We start from the raw sequence: 16,517 nt of genomic DNA, 5'->3' as shown, positions 1-16,517 counted from the left end.
GTTGATGCTGCTGTGAACCGCATCACAGGAGACATGTCAATCTGGAGATCTATATTAAAAAAAATAACATTATTGATGCAATTTCAATGTTGTTTGAGTTGCTTTGTGTATCACCAAATTTGCTTGAGATTATTTTACTAAAACACTACTCACTGCATCCAAGTTTCTTGACATAGGCGTTTCAAAGAGCTGTCAGTCAAGGCGAGCTCATGAATATAAGCTCCCCGCCCACTCAGAATGTCTTTTCAAATTTCCTGGTAGTTAGCCATTAGAGAAAAATAGAAAATTTGCTCTCTCATAGGCACCAATACTATAGCAGCTGGGTCTGGTCTACTTAGCTCATTGACTGTAAATAAACTAGAGAAAAAAGAGCCTATGAAATGTCTGACTTTCTCTTCTGCCTCTGACATTACCACCATTCTTCGCCCTATGGGAAACTACCTGAATGATATGAAGTGTGTTGCAAAATGGATGACAGGCTTTGCAACTGAGTGAGTGGATAAAATATACATTTCATTTCATTCTTTTGGACCCTTCAGTGGTGCATTTAACTGCTTAGTGGCAGTCAATGCTGAAGCAAATTAGGGCCCAGAATCAGTGGTGTAAAGTACTTACTGTAAGTAGAAATACTTTAAGGTACTACCCCAGTCATTTTGGGGGGTATCTGTACTTTACTTTTTATATTTTTGACAACTTTTACTTTAACTCCACTACATTCCTAAAGAAAATAACGTACTTTTTACTCCTTACATTTTCCCTGACACCCGAAAGTACTTTATGCTTAACAGGACAGGACAATTGTCTTATTCACGAATTTATAAAGAGAACATCACTGATCATCCCTACTGCCTCTGATCCGGTGGACTCACTAAACACAAATGCTTAGTTTGTTATTATGTCTGACTGTTGAAGTGTGTCCTTGGCTATCCGTAAATTAAAAAAACAAGAAAATCATGCCGTCTGGGTTGCTTAATATAAGGAATTTGAAATGATTTATACTTTTTTTTAAACTTTTGATATTTAAGTATATTTTAACGATTACATTTACTTTTTATACTTAAGTATATTTAAAAACATATAATTTTAGACTTTTACTCAAGTAGTATTTTACTGGGTGACTTTCACTTTTACTTGAGTCATTTTCTTTCAAGGTATCTTTACTTTTACTCAAGTATGACAATTGGGTACTTTTTCCACCACTGCCCAGAATAAGTGAATGGTTTAAGTGTTCAGGGATTTGAGCACATGGCTATGTCTGTTCTTATGATGACTATTACTTTTCAATTACAGATGTAGGATCTTAATTTGGGCCAGTTAGCTGCAGCAGGAAAATAATCTGACAGCAACAGGAAATGTGAATTATTATGTGAATTATAATTCATGGTCTTTTTTGTAAGAGTTTGATAAAAAAAATTGTTAGGGCAAATCAAGTTGGAAATTTCTAAGTGGAAATTACAAACTTTAGAATGCTTTTTAAAACTCAAATACACTACAAGTTTGCATTTCCTGCTTTACAGGAAAATTCTCAGCAACAAAATAGTGACCATATTAAGATCCTACATCTGTAGTCGTGTTAGAGGTCTATACAACAGCTTGTAATCGGCAGAAGGATTTTGGAAGATTGACTATAAAACCACAACCGTATTTTCCCCCCACCCTTTTACATTTAAAATAAATCTGAGTTTTGTGTGAGAAGAAAGATTTGGACTTTTAGGTTTATCAATCAGAAACATAAGACAGATATTCACCAGAGTAATGACAAGTGTTGCAGTCTGAACAATTCTCAATTGAATTGTGAATAAAACAAATAAAACATTGTACTAGTGACAAGAAAAGGTGGTGCGTTTTCTGAACCCTGTTATTTATATTGCAGGTCACATCCTGACTATGACTCAGGGATGTGTACTGTAGGCCCAACAGAATTAGAGATGGAATGACTGCAATGGCAAGTGTGGTGAAACCCTTGTGGTGTTCAGATTGAATTTCTTTAGTTTCTTTAGCCTATTCATATATTATAGTAAACTTTGGTGGATGAAGCGGCAAAATATCTATCCAATGAAAACGAATCAAATTATTCACAAAATAACTTCCTTTGAAAACGTTCTCATGATAAATGAAAAATAGGATCTCAATATTTTCCTCAATTACTTTCAGCCTCTCAGAGGAGTTTATTTTATTGATTAATACGTTTTTTTCGTTCTATCCAAATCCAATTAAAATTATGAAATTGTGGGATTTAAAGAAGTATTTTGTGATGACCATGCATATCAATGTGAATTGATGCTCTCACAGTCATAACACTCAAACCCACAACCAAGCACTTAATAGCATACTTACATTTAAAAGAGTACCTGCTTTTACTCTTGTCAACATCTTGTCAAATGATCAAAACTGAAACAACAAATCTAAAACTGAAGAAGTATTATACTGTACCTATTTAGACTCATTGAACTTGCATGAAAGCTCACTGGTTTGAATCCCCAAGCCGACTAGGTGAAAAAATCTTTTAATGTGCCCTTGAGCAAGGCCTTAATTGCTCCTGTAAGTCGTTCTGGATAAGAGCATCTGCTAAATGAGTAAAATGTAACATGTATTATCCCTGTCCTCTATAATAATGAATTGGAAATATTTGTCATTATCTTGATGTGTTTTGATTTGTCTTCACCAGCCCTGCGGCAGGTAACATGTTGTGATCATCCAAACAGTGATAATTACCAACATAACTATTGATCCGAGAGTATCGATGCATCGCTAATTGTTTGCAGCGATTTATTTATTTTATTCACTTTCCAGACCAATGTGAATATGTTAACCTTGAGCCCAGGAACGAGGAAGGAGGATGTAGTACACTGGGGGAAAACACACGTTAACAAACTGATTCAACAGCTACTTTTTTTGTGTGTTTCTCCACCTCACTCTGAGAGAGGAACGTCATTATGTTAAGTTCATGAGTTCTGAGACCACAAACAGAATGCCAATTTGGGCCAAATTAGACTAGATTGAATGATTTTTCTTTTATTTTATGATGAACTTCGACGGTACAGCCTTGAAAATCTTCGAGGCTCCTGCCTGAGTTGGGTCTCTGTGGAGCTCATTGGGAGAAACCAGGATGCCAACCTTTCCTCATATTGATCAATTACCCAACTACATTATCTATGATATGGATAATAATAAGATTATTTATCATTAAAACAGATCGGGAATTGGATTAAATGCATCGAATATGTAGCCAAATGTAGCTTTAATTTATGTTATCGATGTATCGGCCCTAACATAAACCCAAGGTCATTGCGGCAGGAATATCTGATTTTTAGATGAGGTGATTGGAGGGAGAAGAGGCCAAGAAACTAGCTGTGTATTCTTATGATTTCTACCTAGGAAAACAAGTTAACGTTTCAAGTTTGGGGAATTGATAAAAATCCATTCTAGACTCCTTGCCTTTCCTCAAAACGGCGGTGAATATGAGATATGAGGATTGCGGAAAACTATTAACTTAGCAGCATAAGATAACACCATTATCGACTCTATGTCTTACTGAATGTGTAATCGATTAGTGAAGGATTTGCAGGAATCAATTAGGAACAGTGTAATTATTTACATATTGTATCTCTTTCTATTATAAAAGCCCGTTCTGACTCTCTTCTGCTGACTAAATCATTAGCTCAATTATACAATGCATGAGTCTGATTCACATTACAGGGCTGACCCGAAACGTGCTTGCTCATTTGGCCTTTTCACAAGTGCTTTCCTACACTTTGGTGGCGTTGTTTGGTTTGGTAAGGCCCCACAGTGGGAAACAGGCACCAGTGTGTGGGTGTTCCTCCCCACCTAATGCAGTACCAGATATTCTGATGGAGTGTGACAGTGACCACAGGTGCGCCGGAGGTCCAGTGTAAATATCATACATGCAACAGGCCATCTGCCAAGTGTAGGGCTGTTACCGTGGAGACAGCTGGCCTATACCAGGGCATCTGGTGCTTGTCACAACCACCCACTAATCAGATACCTGCTTATGTCTTTGGTCTGCACAGCGACTCAACAAGCTACAGGGCCAAACTGGTGTTTCATACAAAGTGGGAGTCAATCAAACCGCTGTTCTGGTATCAAGGTGGGATGCAGTAGCGTTAGATATACTGTAGGATCTATGGTGGATTTTAGGATAGGGGCTCTATGGTGGATTTTAGGATGGTAGATCTATGGTGGATTTTAGGATAGGGGCTCTATGGTGGATTTTAGGATGGTGGATCTATGGTGGATTTTAGGATAGGGGCTCTATGGTGGATTTTAGGATGGTAGATCTATGGTGGATTTTAGGATAGGGGCTCTATGGTGGGTTTTAGGATAGGGGCTCTATGGTGGGTTTTAGGATAGGGGCTCTATGGTGGGTTTTAGGATGGTAGATCTATGGTGGATTTTAGGATAGGGGCTCTATGGTGGATTTTAGGATGGTGGATCTATGGTGGATTTTAGGATAGTGGCTCAATGGTGTATTTTAGGATGGTGGATCTATGGTGGATTTTAGGATGGTGGATCTATGGTGGATTTTAGGATGGTGGATCTATGGTGGAATTTAGGATGATGGATTTTAGGATGGTGGATCTATGGTGGGTTTTAGGATGGTGGATCTATGGTGGATTTTAAGATAGTGGATCTATGGTGGATTTCTCTGTGGGTCAGTCAGTCCGTGTGATTTGGAGTTCAGGCTGATGTAAGTGGACCTGACGTATGCTGGCCTGAGGAGGATTCAGTCTGACCACTGCATTCTGCCCTTTCACCCTCATGAACCAAGCCCAAGGCTCAGTCCCATTTAAAAAACGGTTCTCTTTCTGGTACAATGAGTGGATTAAGTGTGCAGTGCCAGGGCAGTATGCCTCTCACTTCGAGACACAGACATACCTCACACACACACACACACACACACACACACACACACACACACACACACACACACACACACACACACACACACACACACACACACACACACACACACACACACACACACACACACACACACACACACACACACACACACACACACAATGGCTGTCAATGTGGCGGTGGTAGGTAAGGTAATTACAGCAGTATTTACTTTCTCCTGCGCTCTCTCCTCCCCTTCCCCTGCCCCACCAGATTGCGAGGCCAAGGCGAGCCTCTAGCAGTGCAGTGCTGAAGGTGTGTTTGTGCTGCTATGCCCTCTGGCTTGGCTGCCAGCTTATTCCCACTGATCTGAGCCAGAAGGCAGACTGCCGAGGAATACCGATCACCTTGCCCAGACCCAATCCTTTGAGCTTGACTCTGGCATCTTTCCCTTCTGTCTGTTTCCTCCTCGGCTCCTCTCTTCCTCTTCTGAAGTTGACAACAAAGACATCCTCGGGGTCCCTCTTGATGTAAGACCCGCTCTTGATCTTTTTCTCCCTATGTTTTTGTACCTTATAGTTGCACTACTTTCATATTCCGCTAGCACAATATTTACACACCAGAAGACAGACGGGGTGAATCTTTCGTGCGAGGGCTCAGACCTGGACGAAGAGCTCTGGTTAATCTCCTGGAAGAACCTCTGATCACCTGGTCATGTTAGAGAGAGGGAGGGATGGACAGAGAGACGGAGGGATGGACGAGGAGGAAAATGACAGAGCCGGCCAACCTGGTGATCCAATATTAAAGCCCCATCTTGTCAGAAACAGAGCCAGGTAAAAGAGGGACTGGCTGCCCCTTCTAATGAATCCCAAACCCCTCTAACCTTTCATTATCAGCAGTCCAGGTCTTCCACAGTTCCAGTACCACAACTACCACTAGCTCAACGTCTACTGAACCAACCAGCACCACCCCCAACACCCCTACCCCCACCTCCCTCTATCCCTCCCTCCTATTCCCCTCCTCCCCTCTTCCACAAGGAGAAGTCTCTAGTGAGCTAATTAGCGTTGGAACGGAGTCCAGAACAGAAACAGGGAAGGAGGAGAGGGAGAGATTGATGCGGCGCGTTAGCTTTAGCGGTCAGGCTACTGACAGAGGGGTGACGGTGAGCTGGGGCTAACCGCCGGCTCCTCACAACTGACAGGGACAATAAAGGGAGCCTGGGTGTGTGTGTGTGTGTTCGTGTGACAGAGGGGAGTCTGGAGGGCTAGGCAGCCCCTTACTCCCTAACAGTCAGTGGCAGCTCCAAGCTTCCTCCAGGATTTTAGACGGATGGAAGAACCACACAGCGTTGCCGCTACCACCTGAGGCCTTCTGAGTGGAGGAAAGTGGAGATACTGACCTTACCATCAGTTGAGGAGCGGTACAGTTCAGTCATCTAGCACACACTCTTATCCAGAGCCACTTACAGGAGCAATTAGGGTTAAGTGCCTTGCTCAAGGGCACATCGGCAGATGTTTTACCTGGTCGGCTCGGGGATTCGGACCAGCGGCCTTTCGGTTACTAGCCCAATGTTCTTAACCGGTAGGCTACCTGCCGAGGTAGAGGAGGAAATGTAGAGGAGGGTTTCCCATACAGTTTGAGGCACCTGTTTCACACCGCAAGCCAAAGAAAAGAAAAGGGCTGAGCTTCTACTGAGATCTTGTTGACGGATGCGTCCCCTTTGACTCTGTAACAGAGCAGGTGAAAGTTCTTCATTGCTATTTCCAAAGCGCTCTACCATCGTTACAGACAAAGAGTAACTCCCTTCATTCAAGTATGCATGCATGGAGAGAGCGATATAGCTGGAGAACCCGGAATGATAAAAAACACACACATACACTATTTCTCCAAGGGATCAGGCAGAACTAAAGGATGGTCCACCAAACCTCTGCTCTAGCACAAGCATGAAGCAAAGGTCAGGAGGAAGGGCGGCCATTACTCTTTTATAAACTTCACTTATTTATTTGGTCAAGTAAACCAATCAAAACGGCTGGATGAGAAGTAGCGGCTGGGCCCACAAAGCAAACAGGGGTAATTAGCAACACAGGAAGTGGCATCTCCTTGTGTACTTGTTCTGCCGCTCCACCCTACCCCACACTTCCCAACTCACTTTTTATATGTGGGGAAGGTGGAGAGCTAAATATTTGATGTAGTTGCCCGTGCCTCTGTGAAGCTCAAACACAGAGCGAGCTTTGTAGCGCTGGTTACTGGTTGGGTTATTTTTTTGTTGGTGTACGGTTGATCCGAATGGACGGGGCAGACACATTGGAATGGAATGCAGAATTTACTGAAGTCAAAGAACTAGGGAAGATGGCGCCAATGCTTCATTTGCATGTGGTTGCGTCTTGTAGTGTTCAGGCCAATGACTAAAATACAAAGGCCATTAGATTGATTTAGTTTGGTGTAGAGATTGAGTCCACAGTAATTGATGGTGATATGCAGTATCAGCAGTTTGAATTGCCATTTAAAAGCACAATCTTCTACTTATCGAAGTGGATCTCTCAGCGTCTCATGATGATCCCCAATCTTAATTACGTCACTATCTCAGGAGACAAACAGATTCCCGCATATCACCCTGTTTACATGGGCCTTATTACAGTGCATTATACACAGTGTTTTAGTCCTTGTATAAACCCGTAGCCGTCTCTCCAGGGATCTGTTGAAGTGTCTCCAGTGTAATCCTCTATCCTCTCTCTGTCTCTCTATCCTCTCCTCCTCTCTTTCCCCCAAAAGATTGTAATCACTGTACTGTACATACACATTAGGGTACTAATGGGTTCTAGTTCCAGGGAGACTGAAGAACTAGCTAGCTAATTAGTTAAAATAGCACATTATCCGTCCAAATATTTGACTTGCAATGACACTCTCCTGTTATTGGAGGAAAATGGGACAGCTGTAGCTACAGACGCTGAGTTTCAAGTTGCGGAGATGCTTAGTGTATTTTTCTACATTGAATATTGTACAATGGCAGTGTGATCTAGGCCAATACACAGGTTCTTCTCAATGGATAGCATAGTAATCTAGCCAACAGAGCTACATGAGCTAAATAGGAACCAAAAGGTCACTGGTTCGAATCCCTGAGCCGACTAGATGAAAAACACTTAACCCTTACTGCTCCTGTAAGTCGCTCTGGATAAGAGTGTCTGCTAAATGTATATGTTATGTGGTTATACAGTGCTCTTTGTAATTATTGGGACAGTGAAGCATTTGTTCTAATTTTGCCTCTGTATTCCAGCACTTTGGATTTGAAATTATACAATGACTACACTTCTACATTAATGGGGATGCTACCGTGATTACAGAGGGTCCTGAATTAATCGTGAATAATGATGAGTGAGAAAGTTACAGATGCACAAATATCACCCCCCCTCCAAAAAAAACGATAACCTCCCTGAGAGGTTAACATGTCTCCCCTGTTATTGTAATCATGAGAGGTTAACATGTCTCCCCTGTTATTGTAATCATGAGAGGTTAACATGTCTCCCCTGTTATTGTAATCATGAGAGGTTAACATGTCTCCCCTGTTATTGTAATCATGAGAGGTTAACATGTTTCCCCTGTTATTGTAATCATGAGAGGTTAACATGTCTCCCCTGTTATTGTAATCATGAGAGGTTAACATGTCTCCCCTGTTATTGTAGTCATGAGAGGTTAACATGTCTCCCCTGTTATTGTAATCATGAGAGGTTAACTATAGTTTTGGCAAGTCGGATAGGACATCTACTTTGTGCATGACACAAGTAATTTTTCCAACAATTGTTTACAGACAGATTATTTCACTTAGAATTCACTGTTTCACAATTCCAGTGGGTCAGAAGTTTACACACGCTAAGTTGACTGTGCCTTTAAACAGCTTGGAAAATTCCAGAAAATGATGTCATGGCTTTAGAAGCTTCTGATAGGCTAATTGATTTGAGTCAATTGGAGGTGTACCTGTGGATGTATTTCAAGGCCTACCTTCAAACTCAGTGCCTCTTTGCTTGACATCATGGGAAAATCTAAAGAAATCAGCCAAGACCTCAGAAAAAAATTGGAGACCTCCACAAGTCTGGTTCATCCTTGGGAGAAATTTCCAAACGCCTGAAGGTACCATGCAGCTGTCATACCGCTCAGGAAGGAGACGCATTCTGTCTCCTAGAGATGAACGTACTTTGGTGCGAAAAGTGCAAATCAATCCCAGAACAACAGCAAAGGACCTTGTGAAGATGCTGGTGGAAACAGGTACAAAAGTATCTATATCCACAGTAAAATGAGTCCTATATCGACATAACCTGAAAGGCCGCTCAGCAAGGAAGAAGCCACCGCTCCAAAACTCCATAAAACAGCCAGACTACGGTTTGCAACTGCACATGGGTACAAAGCTCGTACTTTTTGGAGACGTCATCTGGAGACGTCATCTGGTCTGATGAAACAAAATAGAACTGTTTGGCCATAATGACCATCGTTATGTTTGGAAGAAAAAGGGAGGGGCTTGCAAGCTGCAAAACACCATCCCAACCGTGAAGCACTGGGGTGGCAGCATCATGTTGTGGGGGTGCTTTGCTGAAGGAGGGACTGATGCACTTCACAAAATAGATGGCATCATGAGGTACGAAAATTATGTGGATATATTGAAGCAACATCTCAAGACATCAGTCAGGAAGTTGAAGCTTGGTCGCAAATGGGTCTTCCAAATGGACAATGACCCCAAGCATACTTCCAAAGTTGTGGCAAAATGGCTTAAGGACAACAAAGTCAAGGTCTTGGAGTGGCCATCACAAAGCCTTGACCTCAATCCTATAGAAAATCTGTGGGCAGAACTGAAAAGCGTGTGAGAGCAAGGAGGCCTACAAACCTGACTCAGTTACACCAGCTCTGTCAGGAGGAATGGGCCAAACTTCACCCAACTTATTGTGGGAAGCTTGTGGAAGGCTACCTGTAACATTTGACCCAAGTTAAACAATTTAAAGGCAATGCTACCAAATACTAATTGAGTGAATGTAAACTTCTGACCCACTGGGAATGTGATTAAATAAATAATAGCTGAAATAAATCATTTTCTCTACTATTATTCTGACATTTCACATCCTTAAAATAAAGTGGTGATCCTAACTGACCTAAGGTAGGGAATTTTAACTAGGATTAAATGTCAGGAATTGTGAAAAACTGAGTTTAAATGTATTTGGCTAAGGTGTATGTAAACTTCCGACTTCAACTGTAAATGGCAAAGGCTATTCTAATATATGATATTAATCAGATTAACAGATAAAAAGTCCTTAGTAAAAGATTAAAAGATACAATTTGATCAATGCTGGCCATTATTCCTAAGAGATGGATGTGCTCCACCCACAGGATATAGGAAAACCAGCTCCTCACATCCCTTCTGCTCTCTTCTCACCTTCGAGTTTTCCTCTCTCATATTAATTACCATTCATTCATTCCGTTGTGCCTTGTCTCTGTGACAGTGAACAAATGGGAGGGAGGGTCCATGGCTGTCACCCTAAAGAAGTCCTGAAGTGGCCCTCAATTATTAAAGCGTCAATATGTAGTGGCCCTCTCTCTCTCTCTCTGTGTGTGTTTTGAAGCCTGGACCAGCAGTGTCTTGAAGACCAGCTGCTCCCTCTCTGTCTCCCCAGAGGGACATCATGCTACCATTCATTTTCAATTTAAGGCCAGGCGTTACTGTTTGTGTTCTGGCCCAAGCTGGCTTTCTAGGCCTGGTTGGTTCATACACAGAACCTCGCTCCTCCAGAACTTCCCAGACACACAGAGCCACCTAAGCCAGAACACCATTTGAGACCTGGTTCGACGGGCCTGGTTCAGTCCACCTTTCCTCCCAGAACCTCTCTCCCTCTCTCTCTCGCTGGCAGGCAGGCAGGCAGGCAGGCAGAGAGACCCATCCCCATCTAAGGAGCCAGAGGGCCCTGGAGGCCCCATCAATAATGCAGCCCTGGCCACGCAGATTTGAGGAGACAACTGTTATTTAGTAGGCTGCTCGCTAACCCAAAAAAACGCTTCTTCCTTCGCAGCAGTTAGCCCTGTTTTCTGTCAGCGATCAACGCTGATTTAGATGTACAACCAACCGGTAGAGTGATTCAGGAAATCAGATCGCGCCGGTACAATAGCATAGCCGCCGCAGTGGAGCGTTAGCGCACATGGACACTCACAACACATGGGCACACACACACACACACAAATACAAGGGCACCCAGGTGAGGGCTCCAGGATTGACACATGCTGGTCATGAAACACGGCCCCCACTGATTTTTGAAAGCTTCACTTTTTCTCTTTTACGTTTTCTTTGATTATTAATTTACGGAGGCAAAAGAGAACTGCCCGATGCTCTTAAATCATGACTGCTCACTGGCTTTATCATGGGTTGGAGAAATGCTAAATCATTCATGTACAGCACACTCCATAACTGTTGCCTATCTTTGCAAACACTTTGCATACATGCACTGTAGAGGAAGATCCAAGAAAATGATCTTTCACTGTAGATTATGAATATCTTGGATGTATCATTTGTGTGCTGAGGCAAAATTATCTTGGATACAATTTCTCACAATAATTCAATGTTTCATATCAGAAAACTTTACCTGTGTTAGAGTGTTACCTGTGTTAGATTATATAAGTCCAGCATGATGATGAAACCGACATGTAGTAAGGCAGATTTCTGCTACTGGGCAATGGACAGACTGATATGTGATATAGGTCCAATAACAATGTTCTCTGGCCTCTTAATGTGCTTTGGGCTGCAAAGGAGTTATCTTAGTTACAGTATATCTACATACTCTACCCTCCTGCTTTCACGGTAATAGAGTCACATGTACAATATGTATTTCTTGCTAAAATCATCAGTGAAATTAAATTACTAAGAGTATGTGGCTAATCAGCATTCAGTTATCAAGATCCTGGGTGTTTTCTTATCTATCCTTATAGCCTCTTTCACTCCTAATGAAGTGTCCAGCTTGTCCATTCCAAAATAATTCACTAGAGGGAGCTAACGCTAAAGCTCTAGTCTAAACAAAATGTCTTCCTTCCCCTACCTGGACTATGTACGATGAACAAAAATATAAACGCAACATGCAACAATTTCAAAGATTTTACTGAGTTACAGTTCATATAAGGAAATCAGTCAATTGAAATAAATTAATTAAGCCTTAATCAATGGATTTCACATGACTGGGAATACAGACATGCATCTGTTGGTCACAGATACCTTAAAACAAAAGGTAGGGGTGTGGATCAGAAAACCAGGCAGTACCTGGTGTGACCACCATTTGCCTCATGCAGCGAGACACATCTCCTTCGCATAGAGTTGATCAGTCTGCTGATTGTGGCCTGTGGAATGTTGTCCCACTCCTCTTCAATGGCTGTGCGAAGTTGCTGTGTTGGCAGGAACTGGAAAACGCTGTTGTACACTTTGATCCAGAGCATCACAAACATGTTCATTGGGTAACATGTCTGTCATTGGGTAACAATGGGCCTCAGGATCTCGTCCCGGTATCTCTGTGCATTTAAATTACCAACGATAAAATGCAATTGTGTTCTTTGTCTGGAGCTTATGCCTGCCCATACCATAACCCCACCGCCACCATGGGGCACTCTGTTCACAACACTGACATCAGCAAACTGTTCACCCACATGACATCTGAAACCCTACGTCTTCAAACAGTATCTTAAATAATCCTCCTCCTCACCTCGACCCCCCCCCCCCCCCCAAAAACAGCACTTGGACTTGACCCCCCCCCATCCCCTTTTAGCTCTGACTCTACTGATAGCAACGTTATTAAAGAAAAATGTACTTTCTATGCCTGTGATATGTGGTTGTCCCACCTAGCTATCTTAAGATGAATGCACTAACTGTAAGTCACTCTGGATAAGAGCTTCTGCTAAATGACTAAAATGTAAATGTTATGACCCCATACATCTGCCCGGTACAGTTGAAACCGGGACTCATCCATGAAGAGAACACTTCTCCAGCGTGCCAGTGGCCATCGAAGGTGAGCATTTGCCCACTGACGTCGGTTACGACGCCAAACTGCAGTCAGGTCAAGACCCTGGTGAGGACAACGACCACGCAGATGAGCTTCCCTGAGATGGTTTCTGACAGTTTGTGCAGAAAATCTTCAATTGTACAAACCCACAGTTTCATCAGCTGTCCGGGTGGCTGGCCTCAGATGATCCCGCAGGTGAAGAAGCCTGATGTGGAGGTCCTTAGCTGGCGTGGTTACACGTGCTCTGCGGTTGTGAGGCCAGTTGAATGTACGGCTAAATTAGCTAAAACAACATTAGAGGTGGCATTTGGTAGCGAAATTAACATTAAATTCCATGGCAACAGCTTTCATGGACATTCTTGTAGTCAGCATGCCAATAGCACGCTCCCTCAAAACTTGAGACAACTGTGGCATTGTGTTGTGTGACAAAACTGCACATTTTAGAGTGGCCTTTTATTGTCCCCAGTGCAAGGTGCACCTGTGTAATGTTCATGCAGTTTACTCAATTTCTTGATACAGTATGCACACCTGTCAGATGGATGGATTATATTGGCTAAGGTAAAATAAATACTCACTAACAGCAATGTAAACATATTTGAGCAAAGCAATTTAGAGAAATAAGCTTTTTGTGTGTATGGAACATTTCTGGGATCTTTTATTTCAGCTCATGAAACATGGGACCAACACTTTACATGTTGCATTGATATTTTTGTTCCGTTTATTGTGTAGTAGGCCTATGCATTATTTTCAGTGTCTCAAATTGTTGTTCATGTAGTGAGTCCGCAACTCTTTGAAAAGTTTTATTTTGGATGAAGAACATATTTTCAAATGACGAGTGAACGTACACCGTTTCCTCCCAAAGACACGTTCAGTATAAAGAATTATTCAAAACATCATCATGTCCATCTGTTTTGATCAGTTGACTATGTCATGTTTGTCCCATGTTTTGATGCTGTTGATGAGTAAGGAACCAATAAATGAATCATTCAACCTATTAGTAGTATCCTCTCTATGGGACGCCGCCATTCATCTACAGACGTTCACACTAATCCATTTTTCAGTTAAGCATAATTAGCTATGTTTATTAATATTTACGATTAAGTCTTTCAAACATCTTGTCTAACGCCAGCTAAAGACCGGAGACCGCCGCGCTTAGCGGATGAATTCTTGACGATGCTCCTCTCTAAGATCTAAGATCACCCAGAAGGATCTCCACGCCGTTTCCTCCTCCTCCATGCTTGTTGATCTCTGCTCCCTCATCCCCACCTTCTCCCCATGCTCCCTTTTTTCTCTTTCCCACTCTATGCTTCCCTCCACTTGTTTGATATATATATATATGTCCCCCCCCCCACCCATCCACCACCGCCATATAATAACGCCTTATACAAAATACATGATCCATCTGGTCAAACTGGGTGAACTTAAATATACCTGTCAAGTGGAACAACTTGGAAGTTTTTCCCCGCTACAACCCCTCTCTCTCTACTGGGGTCTGAGGGAGGCGAATCCACACGGGTTTTAATTAAAAAAGAAGAGGAACCCGGGTTCCAGGATATACTGTGCTTCTTCTAAATGAGGGGAGCTTGCGCTCGCCGGCAGGCGAGAGCAAAGAGCCGAGACCTTGCTGCAGTGGGACCCGGCTTCTTGTGGCTTTCATCACTTCCACTTCATATATACCTCCTCAGAAGTTTCCGGAGAGAGGCATCTGTCTCTCTGACTTGAGTGTTGAATTGGAAAGATGGCGAGTGGGGGTGGAGAGGTTGGTTTGGAGAGGGGGGAGGGATAGAGAGAAGGGTTAGGAGAAAGAGAGAGAAAAAAGTGGGGGAGAGGGAGAGAGAGTGGAAAGTGGAAAGTGAGTGATAGTCTCCAATTGTTCTGACTGCACAGAGGGTGACTAAAAATGTAATGGGTTGATTTTGCCATCTTAGTTAATACAGGATATTGGTCGATACACCACTGTAAATGATTGATGATTGTGTGTTGCAACAGCGTCCAGGAAGTTCAATTAGAAGCAGAAACATCATATGAACCATTCCGTGGCTTAAAATGTTTTACTTATTTGGACCTCTTTGTTTTCTTTCTTGGATCCAGATTGTTCATTGTTTATGTGTTTGTAAATATGTTTTTAATAATTAAGCCTATTGAGGTTCTGTTTCCAATATTGTCCTTTCTAGTCCCATAGCCTCATAAAACCATCATCATAAAATATCTATGATTATCATCATAACACATGCAATGATAAAAGACAGACAAACATTTTCTTTAACTGTAGATCTTATCCACAGAATATTGTATGTAAAGCAACATATTGTAAAAACCATATATCACCACCGTACACATTTCATCAGTTTGACCCAAACAGAGATGTTAAAATAAACAAAGATGTTAAAATGACTCTTTAGGTCAGGACATTCTCTAGCAGTCATCTTCCCATCTTTCTCTGCCTACTGTTTCCTTCTTTTAACAAGCAGAAATCTGTAACTTTGGTTGATTTCTCTTGATATATATGAAAGTACATTTTTAAAAACCAAGCAACCATGACATCTAGTGGAGATTTGCTCATCATACAGCAATCTAAAACCTGAGAATGTGTTGGATGTATGGAAATGGTGAATGACGATAAAGACCAAAAACATACAAACTAAGATCTAACATCAATATGTTATGCACAATTCCATCGTAAAATGTCAAAACTGTTAAAACAATACATATACAATTTCTAGGCTACCCCAGAAAACTACATTTTCTTTTGAATCATTGCTTAAAATAATATGATATAATCAAGCGTTTGAGTATGTCGTAGTAACATTTTAAGTGTTTCCTTATCATTTTCAGACTAATAACAGTCCAATAATTTATTGCGCCCCAAAATGCATTCAGAACGTTGCACATCTAGGCCAGGAGCCAGAGACTAAAGAAACGTCTGAACCTTACAAAAGGTTAAGCTTTTCACATGCTAGTCTCCAGCCACTCTGTCAAGACATCCTTGGAAATCTGAACGGGAATTTAAGAGGTAGCAACACTCACCGTTGGACAGTAAAGTAGCTAACTGACAATCAGTCAGTTACTGCATACCACAACAAGACTGTAAGGTTAAAGTTTGTGAGAGTGGTAAAGAGAAAGGAAACCACAGAAGGTAGGAATTTATATTACTTTAAAAGTTTTCAATGTCTAAAATGTTTGACCATTTCCTCAGTGCTCATTCCATTGTAATAGATATATATGCCAGTAAGGACAACTCATGTTCCCATGTTGCTTTTGTAAACACTGATGTCAACACAAAGACAACTGTGCTAGATTGTAGTATTCCCTGAAGTGTTCTTATTCTGTACTCTCCATTATGAGGTCATCATATATAGCTGTTCATATCTGATGAGACTGGAAGAGATGGATAACAACTTAAAATGTGTTCCAACTCAAATCTCAGCTCACCAGTCTTTCATAATAAATCATTAATAAATTACAGACACAAGTGAAGCACGTAAAGGGGTGATTCATTGCCATCGTCACAATGGCTGAATTGATAGCCTGTTATATTGAGTAATTACTATGTATTGCAATGTTAGCATTTTCCATGTGTGTTGGATGAGACATACAAGCCCTGTGGCCAATGGCTTATGCTAGCCCTCATGGAGTGAGGAC

General features: G+C 41.8%; 1 protein-coding gene across 1 annotated transcript in view; it reads left to right on the top strand.

The window, feature by feature from the left end:
* The first annotated feature begins 15,846 nt into the window (after positions 1-15,846).
* LOC115202232 (endothelin receptor type B) overlaps positions 15,847-16,517 on the top strand; it is a 50,096-nt gene continuing 49,425 nt past the window's right edge. Inside the window, exon 1 of the mRNA XM_029766220.1 lies at positions 15,847-16,011. The gene's annotated coding sequence lies outside the window, so the exon portion shown is untranslated. The remainder of the gene's footprint in view (positions 16,012-16,517) is intronic.

The sequence above is a fragment of the Salmo trutta genome, chromosome 11 (genome assembly GCF_901001165.1).
Source record: "Salmo trutta chromosome 11, fSalTru1.1, whole genome shotgun sequence".
Classification (NCBI taxonomy): domain Eukaryota; kingdom Metazoa; phylum Chordata; class Actinopteri; order Salmoniformes; family Salmonidae; genus Salmo; species Salmo trutta.
The sequence above is the reverse complement of the archived record's forward strand: the minus strand, read 5'-3'. Positions and strand labels throughout refer to the sequence as shown.